Source organism: Carcharodon carcharias, chromosome Y (assembly GCF_017639515.1).
Source record: "Carcharodon carcharias isolate sCarCar2 chromosome Y, sCarCar2.pri, whole genome shotgun sequence".
In the NCBI taxonomy this organism is placed as follows: Eukaryota; Metazoa; Chordata; class Chondrichthyes; order Lamniformes; family Lamnidae; genus Carcharodon; species Carcharodon carcharias.
The window spans coordinates 535,061-555,551 of record NC_054508.1 but is presented as its reverse complement, the minus strand read 5'-3'; the positions used below and the strand labels follow the sequence as shown (position 1 = coordinate 555,551).

General features: G+C 30.8%; 1 protein-coding gene across 1 annotated transcript in view; it reads right to left on the bottom strand.

Moving 5' to 3' along the window:
• The window catches only part of LOC121273384 (homeobox protein Hox-C13-like), a 190,561-nt gene that overhangs the window by 30,601 nt on the left and 139,469 nt on the right, over positions 1–20,491 (bottom strand). The window lies entirely within an intron of this gene.

Below are 20,491 nucleotides of genomic sequence, written 5' to 3'. Positions count from 1 at the left end.
TATCGCCCAGTTTTAACTGACTAGTTATATTCTGTGGAATTATCTCCCAGTTTTAACTGACTAGTTATAATCTGTGCAATTATGTCCAGTTTTAACTGATTAGTTATAATCTGTGCAATTATGTCCATTTTTAACTGACTAGTTATATTATGTGGAATTATGTCCATTTTTAACTGACTAGTTATATTATGTGGAATTATCTCCCAGTTTTAACTGGTCAGTTATATTCTGTGGAATTATCTCCCAGTTTTAACTGATCAGTTATATTCTGTGGAATTATCTCCAGTTTTAACTGACTAGTTATGATCTGTGGAATTATCTCCAGTTTTAACTGGCTAGTTATATTCTGTGGAATTATCTCCAGTTTTAACTGGCTAGTTATATTCTGTGGAATTATCTCCCAGTTTTAACTGACTAGTTATAATCTGTCCAATTATGTCCAGTTTTAACTGATTAGTTATAATCTGTGCAATTATATCCATTTTTAACTGACTAGTTATATTATGTGGAATTATCTCCCAGTTGTAACTGATCAGTTATATTCTGTGGAATTATCTCCAGTTTTAACTGACTAGTTATATTCTGTGGAATTATCTCCAGTTTTAACTGACGATTTATATTCTGTGGAATTATCTCCAGTTTTAACTGATCAGTTATATTCTGTGGACTTATCTCCAGTTTTAACTGACTATTTATATTCTGTGGAATTATCTCCAGTTTTAACTGATCAGTTATTTTCTGTGGAATTAGCTCCAGTTTTAACTGGCTAGTTATATTCAGTTGAATTATCTCCAGTTTTAACTGACTAGTTATATTCTGTGGAATTATATCCAGTTTTAACATGCTAGTTATATTCTGTGGAATTATCTCCAGTTTTAACTGACTAGTTATATTCTGTGGAATTATCTCCAGTTTTAACTGACTATTTATATTCTGTGGAATTATCTCCTAGTTTTAACTGATCGTTATATTCAGTTGAATTATCTCTAGTTTTAACTGACTAGTTATATTCTGTGGAATTATCTCCCAGTTTTAACTGACTAGTTATATTCTGTGGAATTATCTCCCAGTTTTAACTGACTAGTTATAATCTGTGCAATTATGTCCAGTTTTAACTGATTAGTTATAATCTGTGCAATTATGTCCATTTTTAACTGACTAGTTATATTATGTGGAATTATGTCCATTTTTAACTGACTAGTTATATTCTGTGGAATTATCTCAAGTTTTAACTGACTAGTTATGATAGTTGGAATTATCTCCAGTTTTAACTGGCTAGTTATATTCTGTGGAATTATCTCCAGTTTTAACTGGCTAGTTATATTCTGTGGAATTATCTCCCAGTATTAACTGACTTGTTATAATCTGTGCAATTATGTCCATTTTTAACTGACTAGTTACATTATGTGGAATTATCTCCTAGTTTTAACTGACTAATTATACTCTGTGGAATTATCTCCTAGTTTTAACTGATCAGTTATATTCAGTTGAATTATCTCCAGTTTTAACTGACTAGTTATACTCTGTGGAATTATCTCCTAGTTTTAATTGACTAGTTATAATCTGTGCAATTGTGTCCAGTTTTAACTGATTAGTTATAATCTGCGCGATTATGTCCATTTTTAACTGACGAGTTATATTATGTGGAATTATGTCCATTTTTAACTGACTAGTTATATTCTGTGGAATTATCTCCCAGTTTTAACTGATCAGTTATATTCTGTGGAATTATCTCAAGTTTTAACTGACTAGTTATGATAGGTGGAATTATCTCCAGTTTTAACTGACTAGTTATATTCTGTGGAATTATCTCCAGTTTTAACTGGCTAGTTATATTCTGTGGAATTATCTCCAGTTTTAACTGGCTAGTTATATTCTGTGGAATTATCTCCCAGTATTAACTGACTTGTTATAATCTGTGCAATTATGTCCATTTTTAACAGACTAGTTATATTATGTGGAATTATTTCCTACTTTTAACTGACTTGTTATACTCTGTGGAATTATCTCCTAGTTTTAACTGATCAGTTATATTCAGTTGAATTATCTCCAGTTTTAACTGACTAGTTATACTCTGTGGAATTATCTCCTAGTTTTAACTGATCAGTTATATTCAGTTGAATTATCTCCAGTTTTAACTGACTAGTTATGTTCTGTGGAATTATCGCCCAGTTTTAACTGACTAGTTATATTCTGTGGAATTATCTCCCAGTTTTAACTGACTAGTTATAATCTGTGCAATTATGTCCACTTTTAACTGATTAGTTATAATCTGTGCAATTATGTCCATTTTTAACTGACTAGTTATATTATGTGGAATTATGTCCATTTTTAACTGACTAGTTATATTATGTGGAATTATCTCCCAGTTTTAACTGGTCAGTTATATTCTGTGGAATTATCTCCCAGTTTTAACTGATCAGTTATATTCTGTGGAATTATCTCCAGTTTTAACTGACTAGTTATGATCTGTGGAATTATCTCCAGTTTTAACTGGCTAGTTATATTCTGTGGAATTATCTCCAGTTTTAACTGGCTAGTTATATTCTGTGGAATTATCTCCCAGTTTTAACTGACTAGTTATAATCTGTCCAATTATGTCCAGTTTTAACTGATTAGTTATAATCTGTGCAATTATGTCCATTCTTAACTGACTAGTTATATTATGTGGAATTATCTCCCAGTTGTAACTGATCAGTTATATTCTGTGGAATTATCTCCAGTTTTAACTGACTAGTTATATTCTGTGGAATTATCTCCCTGTATTAACTGACTTGTTATAATCTGTGCAATTATGTCCATTTTTAACCGGCTAGTTACATTATGTGGAATTATCTCCTAGTTTTAACTGATCAGTTATATTCAGTTGAATTATCTCCAGTTTTAACTGACTAGTTATACTCTGTGGAAATATCTCCTAGTTTTAACTGATCACTTATATTCAGTTGTATTATCTCCAGTTTTAACTGACTAGTTATATTCTGTGGAATTATCGCCCAGTTTTAACTGACTAGTTATATTCTGTGGAATTATGTCCATTTTTAACTGACTAGTTATATTATGTGGAATTATCTCCCAGTTTTAACTGGTCAGTTATATTCTGTGGAATTATCTCCCAGCTTTAACTGATCAGTTATATTCTGTGGAATTATCTCCAGTTTTAACTGATTAGTTATAATCTGTGCAATTATGTCCATTTTTAACTGACTAGTTATATTATGTGGAATTATGTCCATTTTTAACTGACTAGTTATATTATGTGGAATTATCTCCCAGTTTTAACTGATCAGTTATATTCTGTGGAATTATCTCCCAGTTTTAACTGATCAGTTATATTCTGTGGAATTATCTCCAGTTTTAACTGACTAGTTATGATCTGTGGAATTATCTCCAGTTTTAACTGGCTAGTTATATTCTGTGGAATTATCTCCAGTTTTAACTGGCTAGTTATATTCTGTGGAATTATCTCCCAGTTTTAACTGACTAGTTATAATCTGTCCAATTATGTCCAGTTTTAACTGATTAGTTATAATCTGTGCCATTATATCCATTTTTAACTGACTAGATATATTATGTGGAATTATCTCCCAGTTGTAACTGATCAGTTATATTCTGTGGAATTATCTCCAGTTTTAACTGATCAGTTATAATCTGTGGAATTATCTCCAGTTTTAACTGACTAGTTATATTCTGTGGAATTATCTCCTGTTTTAACTGACGATTTATATTCTGTGGAATTATCTCCAGTTTTAACTGATCATTTATAATCTGTGGAATTATCTCCAGTTTTAACTGATCAGTTATATTCTGTGGAATTATCTCCAGTTTTAACTGGCTAGTTATATTCAGTTGAATTATCTCCAGTTTTAACTGACTAGTTATAATCTGTCCAATTATGTCCAGTTTTAACTGATTAGTTATAATCTGTGCAATTATCTCCAGTTTTAACTGACTAGTTATATTATTTGGAATTATCTCCAGTTTTAACTGATCAGTTATATTCTGTGGAATTATCTCCAGTTTTAACTGACTAGTTATATTCTGTGGAATTATCTCCAGTTTTAACTGACTAGTTATATTCTGTGGAATTATCTCCAGTTTTAACTGACTAGTTATATTCTGTGGAATTATCTCCAGTTTTAACTGACTAGTTATATTCTGTGGAATTATCTCCAGTTTTAACTGACTAGTTATATTCTGTGGAATTATCTCCAGTTTTAACTGACTAGTTATATTCTGTGGAATTATCTCCAGTTTTAACTGACTAGTTATATTCAGTTGAATTATCTCCAGTTTTAACTGACTAGTTATATTCTGTGGAATTATATCCAGTTTTAACATGCTAGTTATATTCTGTGGAATTATCTCCAGTTTTAAATGACTAGTTATATTCTGTGGAATTATCTCCAGTTTTAACTGACTATTTATATTCTGTGGAATTATCTGCTAGTTTTAACTGATCGTTATATTCAGTTGAATTATCTCCAGTTTTAACTGACTAGTGATATTCTGTGGAATTATCTCCCAGTTTTAACTGACTATTTATATTCTGTGGAATTATCTCCTAGTTTTAACTGATCGTTATATTCAGTTGAATTATCTCTAGTTTTAACTGACTAGTTATATTCTGTGGAATTATCTCCCAGTTTTAACTGACTAGTTATATTCTGTGGAATTATCTCCCAGTTTTAACTGACTAGTTATAATCTGTGCAATTATGTCCAGTTTTAACTGATTAGTTATAATCTGTGCAATTATGTCCATTTTTAACTGACTAGTTATGATCTGTGGAATTAGCTCCAGTTTTAACTGGCTAGTTATATTCTGTGGAATTATCTCCAGTTTTAACTGACTAGTTATATTCTGTGGAATTAGCACCAGTTTTAACTGGCTAGTTATATTCTGTGGAATTATCTCCAGTTTTAACTGACTAGTTATATTCTGTGGAATTATCTCCAGTTTTAACTGACTAGTTATATTCTGTGGAATTATCTCCAGTTTTAACTGACTAGTTATATTCTGTGGAATTATCTCCAGTTTTAACTGACTAGTTATATTCTGTGGAATTATCTCCAGTTTTAACTGACTAGTTATATTCTGTGGAATTATCTCCAGTTTTAACTGACTAGTTATATTCTGTGGAATTATCTCCAGTTTTAACTGACTAGTTATATTCTGTGGAATTATCTCCAGTTTTAACTGACTAGTTATATTCTGTGGAATTATCTCCAGTTTTAACTGACTAGTTATATTCTGTGGAATTATCTCCAGTTTTAACTGACTAGTTATATTCTGTGGAATTATCTCCAGTTTTAACTGACTAGTTATGATGTGTGGAATTAGCTCCAGTTTTAACTGGCTAGTTATATTCTGTGGAATTATCTCCAGTTTTAACTGACTAGTTATATTCTGTGGAATTAGCACCAGTTTTAACTGGCTAGTTATATTCTGTGGAATTATCTCCCAGTTTCAACTGACTAGTTATATTCTGTGGAATTATCTCCCAGTTTTAACTGACTAGTTATATTCTGTGGAATTATCTCCAGTTTTAACTGACTAGTTATATTCTGTGGAATTATCTCCAGTTTTAACTGACTAGTTATGATCTGTGGAATTATCTCCAGTTTTAACTGACTCGTTATATTCTGTGGAATTATCTCCAGTTTTAACTGACTAGTTATATTCTGTGGAATTATCGCCCAGTTTTAACTGACTAGTTATATTCTGTGGAATTATCTCCAGTTTTAACTGACTAGTTATATTCTGTGGAATTATCTCCAGTTTTAACTGATCAGTTATATTCTGTGGAATTATCTCCAGTTTTAACTGACTAGTTATATTCTGTGGAATTATCTCCAGTTTTAACTGGCTAGTTATATTCTGTGGAATTATCTCCAGTTTTAACTGACTAGTTATATTCTGTGGAATTATCTCCAGTTTTAACTGACTAGTTATATTCTGTGGCAATTATGTCCAGTTTTAACTGACTAGTTATAATATGTGGAATTATGTCCATTTTTAACTGACTAGTTATATTATGTGGAATTATGTCCATTTTTAACTGACTAGTTATATTCTGTGGAATTATCTCCCAGTTTTAACTGATCAGTTATATTCTGTGGAATTATCTCCCAGTTTTAACTGACTAGTTATATTCTGTGGATTTATCTCCAGTTTTAACTGACTAGTTATAATCAGTGGAATTATCTCCAGTTTTAACTGACTAGTTATATTATGAGGAATTATGTCCATTTTTAACTGACTAGTTATATTCTGTGGAATTATCTCCAGTTTTAACTGACTAGTTATATTCTGTGGAATTATCTCCAGTTTTAACTGATAGTTATATTCTGTGAATTATCTCCAGTTTTAACTGATCAGTTATATTCTCTGGAATTATCTCCAGTTTTAACTGACTAGTTATATTCTCTGGATTTATCTCCAGTTTTAACTGACTAGTTATAATCTGTGGAATTATCTCCAGTTTTAACTGACTAGTTATATTCTGTGGAATTATCTCCAGTTTTAACTGACTAGTTATATTCTGTGGAATTATCTCCCAGTTTTAACTGATCAGTTATAATCTGTGGAATTATCTCCAGTTTTAACTGACTAGTTATATTCTGTGGAATTATCTCCAGTTTTAACTGACTAGTTATATCTGTGGAATTATCTCCAGTTTTAACTGACTAGTTATATTCTGTGGAATTATCTCCAGTTTTAACTGACTAGTTATATTCTGTGGAATTATCTCCAGTTTTAACTGACTAGTTATATTCTGTGGAATTATCTCCAGTTTTAACTGACTAGTTATATTCTGTGGAATTATCTCCAGTTTTAACTGACTAGTTATATTCTGTGGAATTATCTCCAGTTTTAACTGACTAGTTATATTCTGTGAATTATCTCCAGTTTTAACTGACTAGTTATATTCTGTGGAATTATCTCCAGTTTTAACTGACTAGTTATATTCTGTGGAATTATCTCCAGTTTTAACTGACTAGTTATATTCTGTGGAATTATCTCCAGTTTTAACTGACTAGTTATATTCTGTGGAATTATCTCCAGTTTTAACTGACTAGTTATATTATGTGGAATTTTCTCCCAGTTGTAACTGATCAGTTATATTCTGTGGAATTATCTCCAGTTTTAACTGACTAGTTATATTCTGTGGAATTATCTCCAGTTTTAACTGACTAGTTATATTCTGTGGAATTATATCCAGTTTTAACATGCTAGTTATATTCTGTGGAATTATCTCCAGTTTTAACTGACTAGTTATATTCTGTGGAATTATCTCCAGTTTTAACTGACTAGTTATATTCTGTGGAATTATCTCCAGTTTTAACTGACTAGTTATATTCTGTGGAATTATCTCCAGTTTTAACTGACTAGTTATATTCTGTGGAATTATCTCCAGTTTTAACTGACTAGTTATATTCTGTGGAATTATCTCCAGTTTTAACTGACTAGTTATATTCTGTGGAATTATGTCCATTTTTAACTGACTAGTTATATTATGTGGAATTATCTCCCAGTTTTAACTGATCAGTTATATTCTGTGGAATTATCTCCAGTTTTAACTGGCTAGTTATATTATGTGGAATTATCTCCAGTTTTAACTGGCTAGCTATATTCTGTAGAATTATCTCCAGTTTTAACTGACTAGTTATCATCAGTTCAATTATCTCCAGTTTTAACTGGCTAGTTATATTCTGTGGAATTATCTCCCAGTTTTAACTGACTAGTTATATTCTGTGGAATTATCTCCAGTTTTAACTGACTAGTTATATTCTGTGGAATTATCTCCAGTTTTAACTGGCTAGTTATATTCTGTGGAATTATCTCCAGTTTTAACTGACTAGTTATATTCTGTGGAATTATCTCCAGTTTTAACTGACTAGTTATAATCTGTGGAATTATCTCCAGTTTTAACTGACTAGTTATATTCTGTGGAATTAACTCCAGTTTTAACTGGCTAGTTATATTCTGTGGAATTATCTCCAGTTTTAACTGACTAGTTATAATCTGTGGAATTATCTCCAGTTTTAACTGACTAGTTATATTCTGTGGAATTATCTCCAGTTTTAACTGACTAGTTATATTCTGTGGAATTATCTCCAGTTTTAACTGACTAGTTATATTCTGTGGAATTATCTCCAGTTTTAACTGACTAGTTATATTCTGTGGAATTATCTCCAGTTTTAACTGACTAGTTATAATCTGTGGAATTATCTCCAGTTTTAACTGACTAGTTATATTCTGTGGAATTAACTCCAGTTTTAACTGGCTAGTTATATTCTTTGGAATTATCTCCAGTTTTAACTGACTAGTTATATTCTGTGGAATTATCTCCAGTTTTAACTGACTAGTTATATTCTGTGGAATTATCTCCAGTTTTAACTGACTAGTTATATTCTGTGGAATTATCTCCAGTTTTAACTGACTAGTTATATTCTGTGGAATTATCTCCAGTTTTAACTGACTAGTTATATTCTGTGGAATTATCTCCCAGTTTTAACTGACTAGTTATATTCTGTGGAATTATCTCCCAGTTTTAACTGACTAGTTATAATCTGTGCAATTATGTCCAGTTTTAACTGACTAGTTATATTCTGTGGAATTATCTCCAGTTTTAACTGACTAGTTATATTCTGTGGAATTATCTCCCAGTTTTAACTGATCAGTTATATTCTGTGGAATTATCTCAAGTTTTAACTGACTAGTTATATTCTGTGGAATTATCTCCAGTTTTAACTGGCTAGTTATATTCTGTGGAATTATCTCCAGTTTTAACTGACTAGTTATATTCTGTGGAATTATCTCCAGTTTTAACTGACTAGTTATATTCTGTGGAATTATCTCCAGTTTTAACTGACTAGTTATATTCTGTGGAATTATCTCCAGTTTTAACTGACTAGTTATATTCTGTGGAATTATCTCCAGTTTTAACTGACTAGTTATATTCTGTGGAATTATCTCCAGTTTTAACTGACTAGTTATATTCTGTGGAATTATCTCCAGTTTTAACTGACTAGTTATATTCTGTGGAATTATCTCCAGTTTTAACTGACTAGTTATATTCTGTGGAATTATCTCCAGTTTTAACTGACTAGTTATATTCTGTGGAATTATCTCCAGTTTTAACTGACTAGTTATATTCAATTGAATTATCTCCAGTTTTAACTGACTAGTTATATTCTGTGGAATTATCTCCAGTTTTAACTGGCTAGTTATATTCTGTGGAATTATCTCCAGTTTTAACTGACTAGTTATAATCTGTGGAATTATCTCCAGTTTTAACTGACTAGTTATATTCTGTGGAATTATCTCCAGTTTTAACTGACTAGTTATATTCTGTGGAATTATCTCCAGTTTTAACTGACTAGTTATATTCTGTGGAATTATCTCCAGTTTTAACTGACTAGTTATATTCTGTGGAATTATCTCCAGTTTTAACTGACTAGTTATATTCTGTGGAATTATCTCCAGTTTTAACTGACTAGTTATATTCTGTGGAATTATCTCCAGTTTTAACTGACTAGTTATATTCTGTGGAATTATCTCCAGTTTTAACTGACTAGTTATATTCTGTGGAATTATCTCCAGTTTTAACTGACTAGTTATATTCTGTGGAATTATCTCCAGTTTTAACTGACTAGTTATATTCTGTGGAATTATCTCCAGTTTTAACTGACTAGTTATATTCTGTGGAATTATCTCCAGTTTTAACTGACTAGTTATATTCTGTGGAATTATCTCCAGTTTTAACTGACTAGTTATATTCTGTGGAATTATCTCCAGTTTTAACTGACTAGTTATATTCTGTGGAATTATATCCAGTTTTAACATGCTAGTTATATTCTGTGGAATTATCTCCAGTTTTAACTGACTAGTTATAATCTGTGGAATTATCTCCAGTTTTAACTGACTAGTTATATTCTGTGTAATTAACTCCAGTTTTAACTTGCTAGTTATATTCTTTGGAATTATCTCCAGTTTTAACTGACTAGTTATATTCTGTGGAATTATCTCCAGTTTTAACTGATAGTTATATTCTGTGGAATTATCTCCAGTTTTAACTGACTAGTTATATTCTGTGGAATTATCTCCAGTTTTAACTGACTAGTTATATTCTGTGGAATTATCTCCAGTTTTAACTGACTAGTTATATTCTGTGGAATTATCTCCAGTTTTAACTGACTAGTTATATTCTGTGGAATTATCTCCAGTTTTAACTGACTAGTTATAATCTGTGGAATTATCTCCAGTTTTAACTGACTAGTTATATTCTGTGGAATTATCTCCAGTTTTAACTGACTAGTTATATTCTGTGGAATTATCTCCAGTTTTAACTGACTAGTTATATTCTGTGGAATTATCTCCAGTTTTAACTGACTAGTTATATTCTGTGGAATTATCTCCAGTTTTAACTGACTAGTTATATTCTGTGGAATTATCTCCAGTTTTAACTGACTAGTTATATTCTGTGGAATTATCTCCAGTTTTAACTGACTAGTTATATCTGTGGAATTATCTCCAGTTTTAACTGACTAGTTATAATCTGTGGAATTATCTCCAGTTTTAACTGACTAGTTATATTCTGTGGAATTAACTCCAGTTTTAACTGGCTAGTTATATTCTTTGGAATTATCTCCAGTTTTAACTAACTATTTATATTCAGTGGAATTATCTCCTAGTTTTAACTGACTATTTATATTCTGTGGAATTATCTCCAGTTTTAACTGACTATATTCTGTGGAATTATCTCCAGTTTTAACTGGCTAGTTATATTCTGTGGAATTATCTCCCAGTATTAACTGATCAGTTATATTCTGTGGAATTATCTCAAGTTTTAACTGACTAGTTATATCTGTGGAATTATCTCCAGTTTTAACTGGCTAGTTATATTCTGTGGAATTATCTCCAGTTTTAACTGACTAGTTATATTCTGTGGAATTATCTCCAGTTTTAACTGACTAGTTATATCTGTGGAATTATCTCCAGTTTTAACTGACTAGTTATAATCTGTGGAATTATCTCCAGTTTTAACTGACTAGTTATATTCTGTGGAATTAACTCCAGTTTTAACTGGCTAGTTATAATCTGTGGAATTATCTCCAGTTTTAACTGACTAGTTATAATCTGTGGAATTATCTCCAGTTTTAACTGACTAGTTATATTCTGTGGAATTATCTCCAGTTTTAACTGACTAGTTATATTCTGTGGAATTATCTCCCAGTTTTAACTGACTAGTTATATTCTGTGGAATTATCTCCAGTTTTAACTGACTAGTTATATTCTGTGGAATTATCTCCAGTTTTAACTGATCAGTTATATTCTGTGGAATTATCTCCAGTTTTAACTGACTAGTTATATTCTGTGGAATTATCTCCAGTTTTAACTGACTAGTTATATTCTGTGGAATTATCTCCAGTTTTAACTGACTAGTTATATTCTGTGGAATTATCTCCAGTTTTAACTGACTAGTTATATTCTGTGGAATTATCTCCAGTTTTAACTGACTAGTTATATTCTGTGGAATTATCTCCAGTTTTAACTGACTAGTTATATTCTGTGGAATTATCTCCAGTTTTAACTGACTAGTTATATTCTGTGGAATTATCTCCAGTTTTAACTGACTAGTTATATTCTGTGGAATTATCTCCAGTTTTAACTGACTAGTTATATCTGTGGAATTATCTCCAGTTTTAACTGACTAGTTATATTCTGTGGAATTATCTCCAGTTTTAACTGATTAGTTATATTCTGTGGAATTATCTCCCAGTTTTAACTGACTAGTTATATTCTGTGGAATTATCTCCAGTTTTAACTGACTAGTTATATTCTGTGGAATTATCTCCAGTTTTAACTGACTAGTTATATTCTGTGGAATTATCTCCAGTTTTAACTGATCAGTTATATTCTGTGGAATTATCTCCAGTTTTAACTGACTAGTTATATTCTGTGGAATTATCTCCCAGTTTTAACTGACTAGTTATAATCTGTGCAATTATGTCCAGTTTTAACTGATTAGTTATAATCTGTGCAATTATGTCCAGTTTTAACTGACTAGTTATATTCTGTGGAATTATCTCCAGTTTTAACTGACTAGTTATAATCTGTGGAATTATCTCCAGTTTTAACTGATAGTTATATTCTGTGGAATTATCTCCAGTTTTAACTGACTATTTATATTCTGTGGAATTATCTCCCAGTTTTAACTGACTAGTTATATTCTGTGGAATTATCTCCAGTTTTAACTGACTTGTTATATTCTGTGGAATTATCTCCAGTTTTAACTGACTAGTTATATTCAGTTGAATTATCTCCAGTTTTAACTGATCTAGTTATATTCTGTGGAATTATCTCCAGTTTTAACTGACTAGTTATATTCTGTGGAATTATCTCCAGTTTTAACTGACTAGTTATATTCTGTGGAATTATCTCCAGTTTTAACTGACTAGTTATATTCTGTGGAATTATCTCCAGTTTTAACTGACTAGTTATATTCTGTGGAATTATCTCCAGTTTTAACTGACTAGTTATATTCTGTGGAATTATCTCCAGTTTTAACTGACTAGTTATATTCTGTGGAATTATCTCCAGTTTTAACTGACTAGTTATATTCTGTGGAATTATCTCCAGTTTTAACTGATCAGTTATATTCTGTGGAATTATCTCCAGTTTTAACTGACTAGTTATATTCTGTGGAATTATCTCCAGTTTTAACTGACTAGTTATATTCTGTGGAATTATCTCCAGTTTTAACTGACTAGTTATATTCTGTGGAATTATCTCCAGTTTTAACTGACTAGTTATATTCTGTGGAATTATCTCCAGTTTTAACTGATCTAGTTATATTCTGTGGAATTATCTCCAGTTTTAACTGACTAGTTATATTCTGTGGAATTATCTCCAGTTTTAACTGACTAGTTATATTCTGTGGAATTATCTCCAGTTTTAACTGACTAGTTATATTCTGTGGAATTATCTCCAGTTTTAACTGACTAGTTATATTCTGTGGAATTATCTCCAGTTTTAACTGACTAGTTATATTCTGTGGAATTATCTCCAGTTTTAACTGACTAGTTATATTCTGTGGAATTATCTCCAGTTTTAACTGACTAGTTATATTCTGTGGAATTATCTCCAGTTTTAACTGACTAGTTATATTCTGTGGAATTATCTCCAGTTTTAACTGACTAGTTATATTCTGTGGAATTATCTCCAGTTTTAACTGACTAGTTATATTCTGTGGAATTATCTCCAGTTTTAACTGACTAGTTATATCAGTGGAATTATCTCCAGTTTTAACTGACTAGTTATATTCTTTGAATTATCTCCAGTTTTAACTGACTATTTATATTCTGTGGAAATTATCTCCCAGTTTAACTGACTAGTTATATTCTGTGAATTATCTCCCAGTTTTAACTGGCTAGTTATATTCTGTGAATTATCTCCAGTTTTAACTAGCTAGTTATATTCAGTGAATTATCTCCATTTTTAACTGACTAGTTATATTCTGTGGAATTATCTCCAGTTTTAACTGACTAGTTATTTTCTGTGGAATTAGCTCCAGTTTTAACTGGCTAGTTATATTCTGTGGAATTATCTCCAGTTTTAACTGGCTAGTTGCATTCTGTGGTATTATCTCCAGTTTTAACTGACTAGTTATATTCTGTGCAATTATGTCCAGTTTTAACTGATAGTTATATTCTGTGGAATTATCTCCAGTTTTAACTGACTAGTTATATTCTGTGGAATTATCTCCAGTTTTAACTGACTAGTTATATTCTGTGGAATTATCTCCAGTTTTAACTGACTAGTTATATTCTGTGGAATTATCTCCAGTTTTAACTGACTAGTTATATTCTGTGGAATTATCTCCAGTTTTAACTGACTAGTTATATTCTGTGGAATTATCTCCAGTTTTAACTGACTAGTTATATTCTGTGGAATTATCTCCAGTTTTAACTGACTAGTTATATTCTGTGGAATTATCTCCAGTTTTAACTGACTAGTTATATTCTGTGGAATTATCTCCAGTTTTAACTGACTAGTTATATTCTGTGGAATTATCTCCAGTTTTAACTGACTAGTTATATTCTGTGGAATTATCTCCAGTTTTAACTGACTAGTTATATTCTGTGGAATTATCTCCAGTTTTAACTGACTAGTTATATTCTGTGGAATTATCTCCAGTTTTAACTGACTAGTTATATTCTGTGGAATTATCTCCAGTTTTAACTGACTAGTTATATTCTGTGGAATTATCTCCAGTTTTAACTGACTAGTTATATTCTGTGGAATTATCTCCAGTTTTAACTGACTAGTTATATTCTGTGGAATTATCTCCAGTTTTAACTGACTAGTTATATTCTGTGGAATTATCTCCAGTTTTAACTGACTAGTTATATTCTGTGGAATTATCTCCAGTTTTAACTGACTAGTTATATTCTGTGGAATTATCTCCAGTTTTAACTGATCAGTTATATTCTGTGGAATTATCTCCAGTTTTAACTGACTAGTTATATTCTGTGGAATTATCTCCAGTTTTAACTGACTAGTTATATTCTGTGGTATTATCTCCAGTTTTAACTGACTAGTTATATTCTGTGGAATTATCTCCAGTTTTAACTGACTAGTTATATTCTGTGGAATTATGTCCAGTTTTAACTGATTAGTTATAATCTGTGCAATTATGTCCATTTTTAACTGACTAGTTATATTCTGTGGAATTATCTCCAGTTTTAACTGACTAGTTATATTCTGTGGAATTATCTCCAGTTTTAACTGACTAGTTATATTCTGTGGAATTATCTCCAGTTTTAACTGGCTAGTTATATTCTGTGGAATTATCTCCAGTTTTAACTGACTAGTTATATTCTGTGGAATTATCTCCAGTTTTAACTGACTAGTTATATTCTGTGGAATTATCTCCAGTTTTAACTGACTAGTTATATTCTGTGGAATTATCTCCAGTTTTAACTGACTAGTTATATTCTGTGGAATTATCTCCAGTTTTAACTGACTAGTTATATTCTGTGGAATTATCTCCAGTTTTAACTGACTAGTTATATTCTGTGGAATTATCTCCAGTTTTAACTGACTAGTTATATTCTGTGGAATTATCTCCAGTTTTAACTGACTAGTTATATTCTGTGGAATTATCTCCAGTTTTAACTGACTAGTTATATCTGTGGAATTATCTCCAGTTTTAACTGACTAGTTATATTCTGTGGAATTATCTCCAGTTTTAACTGACTAGTTATATTCTGTGCAATTATCTCCAGTTTTAACTGACTAGTTATATTCTGTGGAATTATCTCCAGTTTTAACTGACTAGTTATATTCTGTGGAATTATCTCCAGTTTTAACTGACTAGTTATATTCTGTGGAATTATCTCCCAGTTTTAACTGATCAGTTATATTCTGTGGAATTATCTCCAGTTTTAACTGACTAGTTATGATCTGTGGAATTATCTCCAGTTTTAACTGACTAGTTATATTCTGTGGAATTATCTCCAGTTTTAACTGACTAGTTATATTCTGTGGAATTATCTCCAGTTTTAACTGACTAGTTATATTCTGTGGAATTATCTCCAGTTTTAACTGATCAGTTATATTCTGTGGAATTATCTCCAGTTTTAACTGACTAGTTATAATCTGTGGAATTATCTCCCAGTTTTAACTGACTAGTTATATTCTGTGGAATTATCTCCAGTTTTAAATGGCTAGTTATATTCTTTGGAATTATCTCCAGTTTTAACTAACTAGTTATATTCTGTGGAATTATCTCCAGTTTTAACTGACTAGTTATATTCTGTGGAATTATCTCCAGTTTTAACTGACTAGTTATATTCTGTGGAATTATCTCCAGTTTTAACTGACTAGTTATATTCTGTGGAATTATCTCCAGTTTTAACTGACTAGTTATATTCTGTGGAATTATCTCCAGTTTTAACTGACTAGTTATATTCTGTGGAATTATCTCCAGTTTTAACTGACTAGTTATATTCTGTGGAATTATCTCCAGTTTTAACTGATCAGTTATATTCTGTGGAATTATCTCCAGTTTTAACTGACTAGTTATATTCTGTGGAATTATCTCCAGTTTTAACTGACTAGTTATATTCTGTGGAATTATCTCCAGTTTTAACTGACTAGTTATATTCTGTGGAATTATCTCCAGTTTTAACTGACTAGTTATATCTGTGGAATTATCTCCAGTTTTAACTGACTAGTTATATTCTGTGGAATTATCTCCAGTTTTAACTGACTAGTTATATTCTGTGGAATTATCTCCAGTTTTAACTGACTAGTTATATTCTGTGGAATTATCTCCAGTTTTAACTGACTAGTTATATTCTGTGGAATTATCTCCAGTTTTAACTGACTAGTTATATTCTGTGGAATTATCTCCAGTTTTAACTGACTAGTTATATTCTGTGGAATTATCTCCAGTTTTAACTGACTAGTTATATCTGTGGAATTATCTCCAGTTTTAACTGACTAGTTATATCTGTGGAATTATCTCCAGTTTTAACTGACTAGTTATATTCTGTGGAATTATGTCCAGTTTTAACTGACTAGTTATATTCTGTGGAATTATCTCCAGTTTTAACTGACTAGTTATATTCTGTGGAATTATCTCCAGTTTTAACTGACTAGTTATATTCTGTGGAATTATCTCCAGTTTTAACTGACTAGTTATATTCTGTGGAATTATCTCCAGTTTTAACTGACTAGTTATATTCTGTGGAATTATCTCCAGTTTTAACTGACTAGTTATATTCTGTGGAATTATCTCCAGTTTTAACTGATCAGTTATATTCTGTGAATTATCTCCAGTTTTAACTGACTAGTTATATTCTGTGGAATTATCTCCAGTTTTAACTGACTAGTTATATTCTGTGGAATTATCTCCAGTTTTACTGACTAGTTATATTCTGTGGAATTATCTCCAGTTTTAACTGACTAGTTATATTCTGTGGAATTATCTCCAGTTTTAACTGACTAGTTATATTCTGTGGAATTATCTCCAGTTTTAACTGCTAGTTATATTCTGTGGAATTATCTCCAGTTTTAACTGACTAGTTATAATCTGTGGCAATTATGTCCAGTTTTAACTGATTAGTTATAATCTGTGCAATTATGTCCATTTTTAACTGACTAGTTATATTATGTGGAATTATCTCCCAGTTTTAACTGATCAGTTATATTCTGTGGAATTATCTCCAGTTTTAACTGACTAGTTATATTCTCTGGAATTATCTCCAGTTTTAACTGACTAGTTATATTCTGTGGAATTATCTCCAGTTTTAACTGGCTAGTTATATTCTGTGGAATTATCTCCAGTTTTAACTGACTAGTTATATTCTGTGGAATTATCTCCAGTTTTAACTGACTAGTTATATCTGTGGCAATTATCTCCAGTTTTAACTGATAGTTATATCTGTGCAATTATGTCCAGTTTTAACTGACTAGTTATATTATGTGGAATTATCTCCAGTTTTAACTGACTAGTTATATTCTGTGGAATTATCTCCAGTTTTAACTGACTAGTTATATTCTGTGGAATTATCTCCAGTTTTAACTGACTAGTTATATTCTGTGGAATTATCTCCAGTTTTAACTGACTAGTTATATTCTGTGGAATTATCTCCAGTTTTAACTGACTAGTTATATTCTGTGGAATTATCTCCAGTTTTAACTGACTAGTTATATTCTGTGGAATTATCTCCAGTTTTAACTGACTAGTTATATTCTGTGGAATTATCTCCAGTTTTAACTGACTAGTTATATTCTGTGGAATTATCTCCAGTTTTAACTGACTAGTTATATTCTGTGGAATTATCTCCAGTTTTAACTGACTAGTTATATTCTGTGGAATTATCTCCAGTTTTAACTGACTAGTTATATTCTGTGGAATTATCTCCAGTTTTAACTGACTAGTTATATTCTGTGGAATTATCTCCAGTTTTAACTGACTGGTTATATTCTGTGGAATTATCTCCAGTTTTAACTGACTAGTTATATTCTGTGGAATTATCTCCACTTTTAACTGACTAGTTATATTCTGTGGAATTATCACCCAGTTTTAACTGACTAGTTATATTCTGTGGAATTATCTCCCAGTTTTAACTGACTAGTTATAATCTGTGCAATTATCTCCAGTTTTAACTGACTAGTTATATTCTGTGAATTATCTCCAGTTTTAACTGACTAGTTATATTCTGTGGAATTATCTCCAGTTTTAACTGACTAGTTATATTCTGTGGAATTATCTCCAGTTTTAACTGATAGTTATATTCTGTGGAATTATCTCCAGTTTTAACTGGCTCAGTTATATTCTGTGGAATTATCTCCAGTTTTAACTGACTAGTTATATTATGTGGAATTATCTCCCAGTTTTAACTGATCAGTTATATTCTCTGGAATTATCTCCAGTTTTAACTGGCTAGTTATATTCTGTGGAATTATCTCCCAGTTTTAACTGACTAGTTATAATCTGTCCAATTATGTCCAGTTTTAACTGATTAGTTATAATCTGTGAATTATCTCCAGTTTTAACTGACTAGTTATAATCTGTGGAATTATCTCCAGTTTCAACTGATCAGTTATATTCTGTGGAATTATCTCCAGTTTTAACCGACTAGTTATATTCTGTGGAATTATCTCCCTGTTTTAACTGATCAGTTATAATTTGTGGACTTATCTCCAGTTTTAACTGACTAGTTATATTCTGTGGAATTATCTCCAGTTTTAACCGACTAGTTATATTCTGTGGAATTATCTCCAGTTTTAACTGATAGTTATATTCTGTGGAATTATCTCCAGTTTTAACTGACTAGTTATATTCTGTGGAATTATCTCCAGTTTTAACTGACTAGTTATATTATGTGGAATTATCTCCAGTTTTAACTGACTAGTTATATTCTGTGGAATTATCTCCAGTTTTAACTGACTAGTTATATTCTGTGGAATTATCTCCAGTTTTAACTGACTAGTTATATCTGTGGAATTATCTCCAGTTTTAACTGACTAGTTATATTCTGTGGAATTATCTCCAGTTTTAACTGACTAGTTATATTCTGTGGAATTATCTCCAGTTTTAACTGACTAGTTATATTCTGTGGAATTATCTCCAGTTTTAACTGACTAGTTATATTCTGTGGAATTATCTCCAGTTTTAACTGGCTAGTTATATTCTGTGGAATTATCTCCCAGTTTTAACTGACTAGTTATATTCTGTGGAATTATCTCCAGTTTTAACTGACTAGTTATATTCTGTGGAATTATCTCCAGTTTTAACTGACTAGTTATATTCTGTGGAATTATCTCCAGTTTTAACTGACTAGTTATATTCTGTGGAATTATCTCCAGTTTTAACTGACTAGTTATATTCTGTGGAATTATCTCCAGTTTTAACTGACTAGTTATATTCTGTGGAATTATCTCCAGTTTTAACTGACTATTTATATTCTGTGGAATTATCTCCAGTTTTAACTGATCAGTTATATTCTGTGGAATTATCTCCAGTTTTAACTGACTAGTTATATTCTGTGGAATTATCTCCAGTTTTAACATGCTAGTTATATTCTGTGGAATTATCTCCAGTTTTAACTGACTAGTTATAATCTGTGGAATTATCTCCAGTTTTAACTGACTAGTTATATTCTGTGGAATTATCTCCAGTTTTAACTGGTTAGTTATATTCTTTGGAATTATCTCCAGTTTTAACTGACTAGTTATATTCTGTGGAATTATCTCCAGTTTTAACTGACTAGTTATATTCTGTGGAATTATCTCCAGTTTTAACTGACTATTTATATTCTGTGGAATTATCTCCAGTTTTAACTGACAAGTTATATTCTGTGGAATTATCTCCAGTTTTAACTGACTAGTTATATTCTGTGGAATTATCTCCAGTTTTAACTGATCAGTTATATTCTGTGGAATTATCTCCTAGTTTTAACTGACTAGTTATATCTGTGGAATTATCTCCAGTTTTAACTGACTAGTTATATTCTGTGGAATTATCTCCAGTTTTAACTGACTAGTTATATTCTGTTGGAATTATCTCCAGTTTTAACTGACTAGTTATATTCTGTGGAATTATCTCCAGTTTTAACTGACTAGTTATATTCTGTGGAATTATCTCCAGTTTTAACTGACTAGTTATAATCTGTGCAATTATCTCCAGTTTTAACTGACTAGTTATATCATGTGAATTATCTCCAGTTTTAACTGACTAGTTATATTCTGTGGAATTATCTCCAGTTTTAACTGATCAGTTATATTCTGTGGAATTATCTCCAGTTTTAACTGATCTAGTTATATTCTGTGGAATTATCTCCAGTTTTAACTGACTAGTTATATCTGTGGAATTATCTCCAGTTTTAACTGACTAGTTATATTCTGTGGAATTATCTCCAGTTTTAACTGGCTAGTTATATTCTGTGGAATTATCTCCCAGTTTTAACTG